Below are 7164 nucleotides of genomic sequence, written 5' to 3' on the forward strand. Positions count from 1 at the left end.
TCTCCATTTGCCGTTTGGTTTTCGGACTGACCATGCTGGAGAGTTGAAGGGGGAGTGAGTGGGAACTACAACCCCTTGTTTCTTTAAATCCTCCAGAACTGGCGTAATTCCTTCTCTTGCTCCTAGAGGCACTGGGTAGGGTTTAACATTTGTCAATTTGGAAGGGGGGAGGGTAGGTGCTGTTTGCAATAGATGCACCTCCATGCTGGATGTTTTGGCTAACTGCCTAATCTGAGGGACACCAAAAGACCATGAGTTTCCCTGGGTGTCACGCCACTGTCTACCCTTCAAAACATCTATACCTAGGAGATTCATCTGGAAAGATCCTACGGCCACCATGGTATTGACAGGGTTTTCCTCCCCTGGCAACCATAGTGTCACCGGAGTCATAGGCACTGACTGTGTTTTTCCCAAGGCATTTAAGACAATCAGATTTCTAGATGGAATCGAAATTCCACATTGTTCTGCTTCAGTCCACCTTAGCGCGGTAATTTGTGCCCCAGTATCAATTAAGAAGGTCACCGGTCTTTTCTTTGGTCCTACAGCAACAGTAATCAGTAAATCCCCTTTGGTATTGCAGGTGAGTTGTCTAACAAACATCCATCCTCCGCCTCCCCCCTCACCTTCGGGGGGCGGAGGGTCTAGTTTCCCGCCACCTTCTTCTCCCTAGTCGGCTCGTCCTCAAGGTCTATCGAGGGTGGGGCACTAGGAATTGGTTTGGAAACAGCCCTTTGCCCTGACCATTTCTGCACAAGTTGCTCCAATCTTTGGGTCGGGAGCCCATCCATCAAGTCCCGGGGAATGCCTTTCTGAAGCCCTAGCTGCCACAGTCCCTGTTGACTTAGGGGTCTCTCTCTTCCAGGGGGTAATTGCTGCCCACTAAGTCGCCGTACGATCTTGTTTTCAGTTCTTTGAGACAATCCCCCAACAGGGCCATATTTTCTCCCAAAATTAATCAATTCCTGAGCTATCTCTCCCCATGTCCACACTTTCCTCCCTGACTGCCGATGATCAGGGGACATTTTCCCCTCCAGAGTGGACATAGTCCTTTCTCCATCGGGGGTGTTTTGAATTCTCCCTTGCAATTGGATCCCAATGGGTTTCAGAGAGTCGGGAAGTCCCCATATCAGAGGAGTCATCCTCTCCAGGTCCACAGGCATCATCATCAGGGAGCCCTGGTGGGGCTTGAGCTCCCGATCATACATCATCTGGAGACATGCCGCCTTTTGCACACTTTCCACTAGCTGATCCACCGTACCGGTTATGGCAAGGGGATCTCCCCTCTCCAAGGGGTTCAGCCCTCCGGCCCAATACTCAGCTCTCTGAGTCAATGACCACGGGGCTCGGTGATCGCCAGTAGTTAGAAACACACCTGGACCCCAATATCCTTCTGCTTCTTCCTCTGACAACAAAATTCCATCCCCTCCTGACAAAGACACTCTCCACACATACTCTGTCTCCGATTCCTTTGCTGTCCTTGCAAAATCTTTTTTCGGCTTTGCTAATTCAGTTGCCTTAAATGGGACTTCTTTGGTGATAACCTGAGGACGGTCATCGCTATTGTCCTCATACACATACTCTGTTTTAATCAGTGGATACATATGTGGGAGGCTTTCTACGGTTTCCTTTGCCCTCTGCAAATCCCCCTGGGGGTAGATTTTCTGTATCCCTTTCTCCGCAGGCGTCACTTCTACCTCTGCCTGTGTATCCACCTCTCTCAATTCCTTCTTTAAAATCCTAGTAAGGTTCCTTTCCTCCTCCAACAACTGTTTACTTTCTTTCAATTGCTCCTGCAGACCTTTGATCATATCACTTTGACCAGACTTCTGCTTCCTCTCTTCCATCGCAGCTGCCAGACTCGCTCCCAGGACCACACAAATTATAGCTTTTCCTTTCCCCTTCTTAACCTTAGCTTCCTTCTGCAAGATTCTTATCCTATCCACCACAGTCTGTGGTTGAAACCAGTGGTTTTTCGCCCAATCTTGTCCCTGGAGTGAGGGGCAAGATCGGTGCGCCTCTAAAACATCATATAGTTTCTCTATTCCTTCAACCCGTGAGGGCACAAAAATCACAAACATCAACAGTTTCCTGAGCATCCATTTTCTCTAACACAAATCAGGGGGCCTGCGTTCTGAGAGGGTCACAACTTAACAACAAATTCCCCCTATTCTCTCTCAGGAGGGCACACTTTACAGTTACAGACCAACACAAATCAAAGGGGGTTACGTCTTGAGAGGGTCCCACAGTACTACCGAATTCCCCCTTTTCACTCTCAAGAGGACACACTTCAAAGTTACACACTAACTCAGAGGAGGATTACGTCCTGAGAGGGCCACACATGAGTATCCAAATTCCCCCTATTCGCTCTCAGGAGCCAGACTGCACATTAACACAAAGGTTCCACAACAAAGTAGTGCAGCACTCTCATCTCTGGGCATCCTGTCCGTGACGCCAATTTAAAAAAAGTCCCAATCCAATATCGGGGAGGGTTCTTAAACGATCCCAAGAGCGAGATTAAGACACAAACGAGGTCAGATGCCGTACAACCTTACAAGTTTTATTTCCTGTAACAACTGGTAATAGCGATAGGACGGAGGGAAGAAGAAAGGAAAAAGAGGCAGACCTAAGCAAGAAAACAGAAGAGATATAGCAAGACTAGTTACCACCACCATGAAGCCAGCAACGTCCCGTTGACTCGGTCTCGATGCAGGTGATGGAGGGTCCAGGTTCCGGGTTCCAGCCAAAGTCCCAGTTCCAAGCGCTGCAGGTTCTCTTCAGTTGCTTTTCAGTGGCAGTTGCTTTTCAGTGGCAGTTGCTTTTCAGGTGCTTTTCAGTTTTCTGAGAGAGGAGTACGCAGTTCTTTTATTGTCCCGGTCCCCACGATTTCTCCGAAAAGTCCACCCATTTCCACGGAGCTCATTACCATACGTGCCGCCCCGTGTTCCTCCATGGGCGCATGCCCAGGTGTTCACGGTGGTTTCTTCACCTTGCTCGTGGGCAAGCACAGCTTGGTAGGCACTGCTAGCTTCAGGCGGATATGGTGGTTTCTTCAGGGACATTTTGCGCGTACTCCCCCACAGCAACAGGATGTCGAGGCTCTTTGCAGCAGCAATGTTGAGACAAACATTTGCAGCCAACACAGCCTCTTGCAACTCTTTGACAAGCATGATGAGTTGTAGAGACCTTTTTAATGTGTCTCCCCCTTTTGCTACTAGTGTTTCTGTAGAGACCCTTGATCCATTAAGTACAGTCCTCACCTCCTGTCCCACTCCTTTCTCTCCCCTGGTTTCATCTAGTAATGCAAAGTAGGGGTTTCTTTCTCCATTTTTCACTTTCCAAAGCAAGGGTTCTGTAGTGTAAAAAAAAAAAAGCTCATGCTGCTTTTAATTTAATATTGGCCTGCCATGTCAGTCCTGTGCTGCTTCTGACTGCAAAGAAGTCTAAGCAGACAGGGCAAGCAGAGAGGGTTGGAGGTGAAAATGATGCCTTGTTGTGCTTGGAGTTCCAGGGACAGTAACCTTGTGGGCCTCCAAACCCAGGTGCCTGGTGTCCTGCTCAGCCTAACTGGGCAGTGAGCTAGCTAAAGCAGGTTTGAGCACCTTCTACAAACGCAGCTTGACTTGTGCTGCTCTGCATGCTGACATACAGCTCTTGGATTTAGATTAAAACAGATGTATGTACAGCTAAGCCTCTGAACTATAAAAATCGACCACTGTGTTTAAGAGCACAAGGCTCTGCTAGCAACATTAGCTGCAGATTGGTTGATGTTTTCATTCATCCTCTTCCATAAACAAAACCAAGGTAATGCTGAATTTGCTGCAACAGCTCTGTTTAACAGACCACTTTGTTATATGTCCTTCCTCTACAATCAACTATAATGTCCTTCCAGAATCAGTAGAAGCACAGCAAAGACATTGAACTAAAAGAAGCCAGTGTTAAATTGTCTTGTTTAATGTTAGCAGGAAGCTGATGGGAATATCCTTAAATCAAAACTGATATGAAACACATTTCATGTGTCCAAAACTTGTGCTGTATGTAGTGTCACCCTTTGTGGATTTCAAACTTTTTCTCATTTCCTGGCCATCAGTTCTAACTGTCTAGCACAATGCAAATAAGCTGTCTTAAGAGGTTAGCAACTTGGATCTTTTCTTATATCCACAAATGTTTTTTTAAAAAAAGTAGTTGTGACTTCTAAGTTAGGTCAAGTTATCTAAAAACCAGAAGCAGGATCTTTTTTCCCTGATTTATGTTAATGCTGGGCAAAAGAGCAGAAGCTGATTTGGAAACCCGTAAGTGGAAGGGTGTTTTCCAGTAACATGGTTGGTTTGTTGGTTTTTTTTCTTTTATGGATGTCGTGGTTTAACCCCAGCCAGCAACTAAGCACCACGCAGCCGCTCACTCACTCCCCCCCAACCTGCACCCAGTGGGATGGGGGAGAAAATCGGGAAAAGAAGTAAAACTCGTGGGTTGAGATAAGAACGGTTTAATAGAACAGAAAAGAAGAAGCTAATAATGATAATGATAACACTAATAAAATGACAACAGTAATAATAAAAGGATTGGAATGTACAAATGATGCGCAGTGCAATTGCTCACCACCCGCCGACCGACACCCAGCTAGTCCCCGAGTGGCGATCGCCCGCCCCCACTGTGGACACATATTTAGCTAACGGTCGCAAGAGCATTCCAGATGCCTTTAGAAGACCTTGAACAGAATAAACAAGAAGACAAAAAAAGAAAGATGCCAATTAGAAGAACACAGGTGCACATTCTAAGATAAAAGGAACTTGGCACAAAGAACCGCAATTCGGCAGTTTATCTTGACCAATTAGACTGAGACAAGTTTGGCGTGTTTTAGTTAATATAACCAATTGTGTCCTAAGTTTATGCGTGTGTACAGTGTTAGTATAACCAATTATATCTTATGTTTATGCGCGTGTACAGTGTTGATATAACCAATCATATTTCATGCTTGTGCGCGTGTACAGTGACTTTGCAGAATATGTGACTATAAGTATGTGTGTGTTTTAGCAATAAAGCGTCGTCTGCTGTCTGCTCTCAAGATTACAGGCGTCCGTCTACTTCAATCTCCTCAAATGGTGACCCCGACGTGATTGCGGGCCGAGAAAACGCTGGAATTGCGGGAAGTGTGTCCGGAGGAGACTCTAGCCGAACGATCGTCTAGCCAGCTGGACTGAGCCGACAACCTTCTCCCGGGAGATCAATCACCCTGCTCGTTTGGAAGTAAGGTGAGCGGCTAAGAGGATTAAAATGGGTGCCCAGATGTCTGTGGAAGAAGGGGCAATTGTACGAATGCTTTCGCATATCCTCTCCTTGAGAGGGATTAAGTATGATTCAAATACTTTACGTATGATGCTGAAGTGGCTTAAGGACCATGGTGCCCCCACTTCGAATGCAGAAGTCTTTGAAGTTAAAAATTGGGAAAAAATGGGAAAAGTAATTTGGGACTTTGTATCGCGTGGGGACGTGAAGGCTCAGAAAATCTCTGCTATGTGGAGATTGGTGCTGGAAACGTTGAAAGCCCTTAAGGCAGAAAAGGAGATGGCTGCTGCTGTAAAAATTTCAATTGAAGATACCCTGGAAAAAAAGAGAAGTGTGTGTGGTGAGGTGGTAAATAATTCGGACAGTGATGAGGAATTAAACACCGAGGGAGATGTCACTAATGGAGGCAACGATCAACCTTTAAGTAACCTGCCTCTCGAGCAGAGACCTATCCCCTCTGCACCTCCCTATGAGACAGATACATCCCCAGGAGAAGCTATAAAAAAGCGATGGAAGGACATAAATGCTAAAATGTTAACCGAAGGTCTAAATCCTGTGGCTTTTCCAGTTACAGTCAGGCAGAATGCCCCAAACGTGTGGCAACCTTTCAATTGGGATTTAATAAAAGAAGTACGGAAAACAGTAATGGCTAATGGACTGTCTGCTCCATTTAGTCAGGCGTTATTGGAGAATATATTTTCTGGTCAAATTTTAACGGGCTTTGACTGTACACAATTGGCTACAATGATTTTAACCCCGACTCGGCGTCTATTATGGAAGGTGAAATGGGCAGAATTATGTGATTTAGCGGCACTAAGAAATTTGGACCGCCCAGAAGGAGATCCGAGGTATATGATCACTTCTGCTCAAATGATGGGGACTGGTGACTTTGCAGATGTTAATAGGCAAGCGAGGCTACCGGTGGAAGTATTACAAGAATCAGCTTCCTTAGCTCTGAAGGCAATGGTAACCTTGCCTGAAGCTGGAAAGTCAGAACAATCATTTACCAGTGTAAGGCAGGGTAATACGGAACCTTATCTGTCCTTTATTTATCATCTGCGAGATGCTATTGAAAAGCAAATAGATAATGCTGATGCCAAAGAAGCATTGATAATAAAATTGGCTGTGGAAAATGCAAATGCAGACTGTAAAAAAATACTACAATCGATGCCAGGAAGAGTGATGCTCGTAGATATGATAGAGGCCTGTAACAAAGTTGGGTCTTTGGAGCATAAAACTACATTAATGGCCAATGCTTTTGCTGTAGCCATGCGAATGGATACAAAAAATGTTAAGAAATGCTATAAATGTGGACAACCGGGACATTTGCAATTTCAGCGTAAAGAAGGGCGAAACAAAGTGGAAGCTGGGCCTAATATATGCCCTCGTTGTCATAAAGGGAGACATTATGCTAACCAATGTAGATCTCGTTTCACAAATGAAGGTGTAGCTCTGCCACCTCGAGGTACCCCATCGATGGGAAACTACAAGAAGAGTGCAGGGAGCGGTGCGATGACCCCAACAGCTCCGAAAGGATCCCAGAACGGCGCCAAGAAGGATGTCTGGCAGAACTGCCAGCCCGAACAGCTGGAAGTGCCAGAGTGGATGTCTCAACAATAGAAACCATTCTACTATGGAACTCTCAGGTACACCGTGTGCCAGTAAACGCACAAGGACCATCAGGTAATGGGCTTAGTGCCCTGTTGTTGGGATGGTCTTGTATAACATTACAAGGAATTTTTGTGCTTCCCAGGGTGATTGATGGGGACTACACAGGTCGCATTTATGCTATGATTTGGATGCCGTCTCCACCAGTATCGATACAGGAAGGAAGCAGAATTGCACAGCTAGTCCCTTTTAAAGCAAATGTACCATGTAAGG

Source organism: Harpia harpyja, unplaced genomic scaffold (genome assembly GCF_026419915.1).
Source record: "Harpia harpyja isolate bHarHar1 unplaced genomic scaffold, bHarHar1 primary haplotype scaffold_65, whole genome shotgun sequence".
NCBI lineage: Eukaryota > Metazoa > Chordata > Aves > Accipitriformes > Accipitridae > Harpia > Harpia harpyja.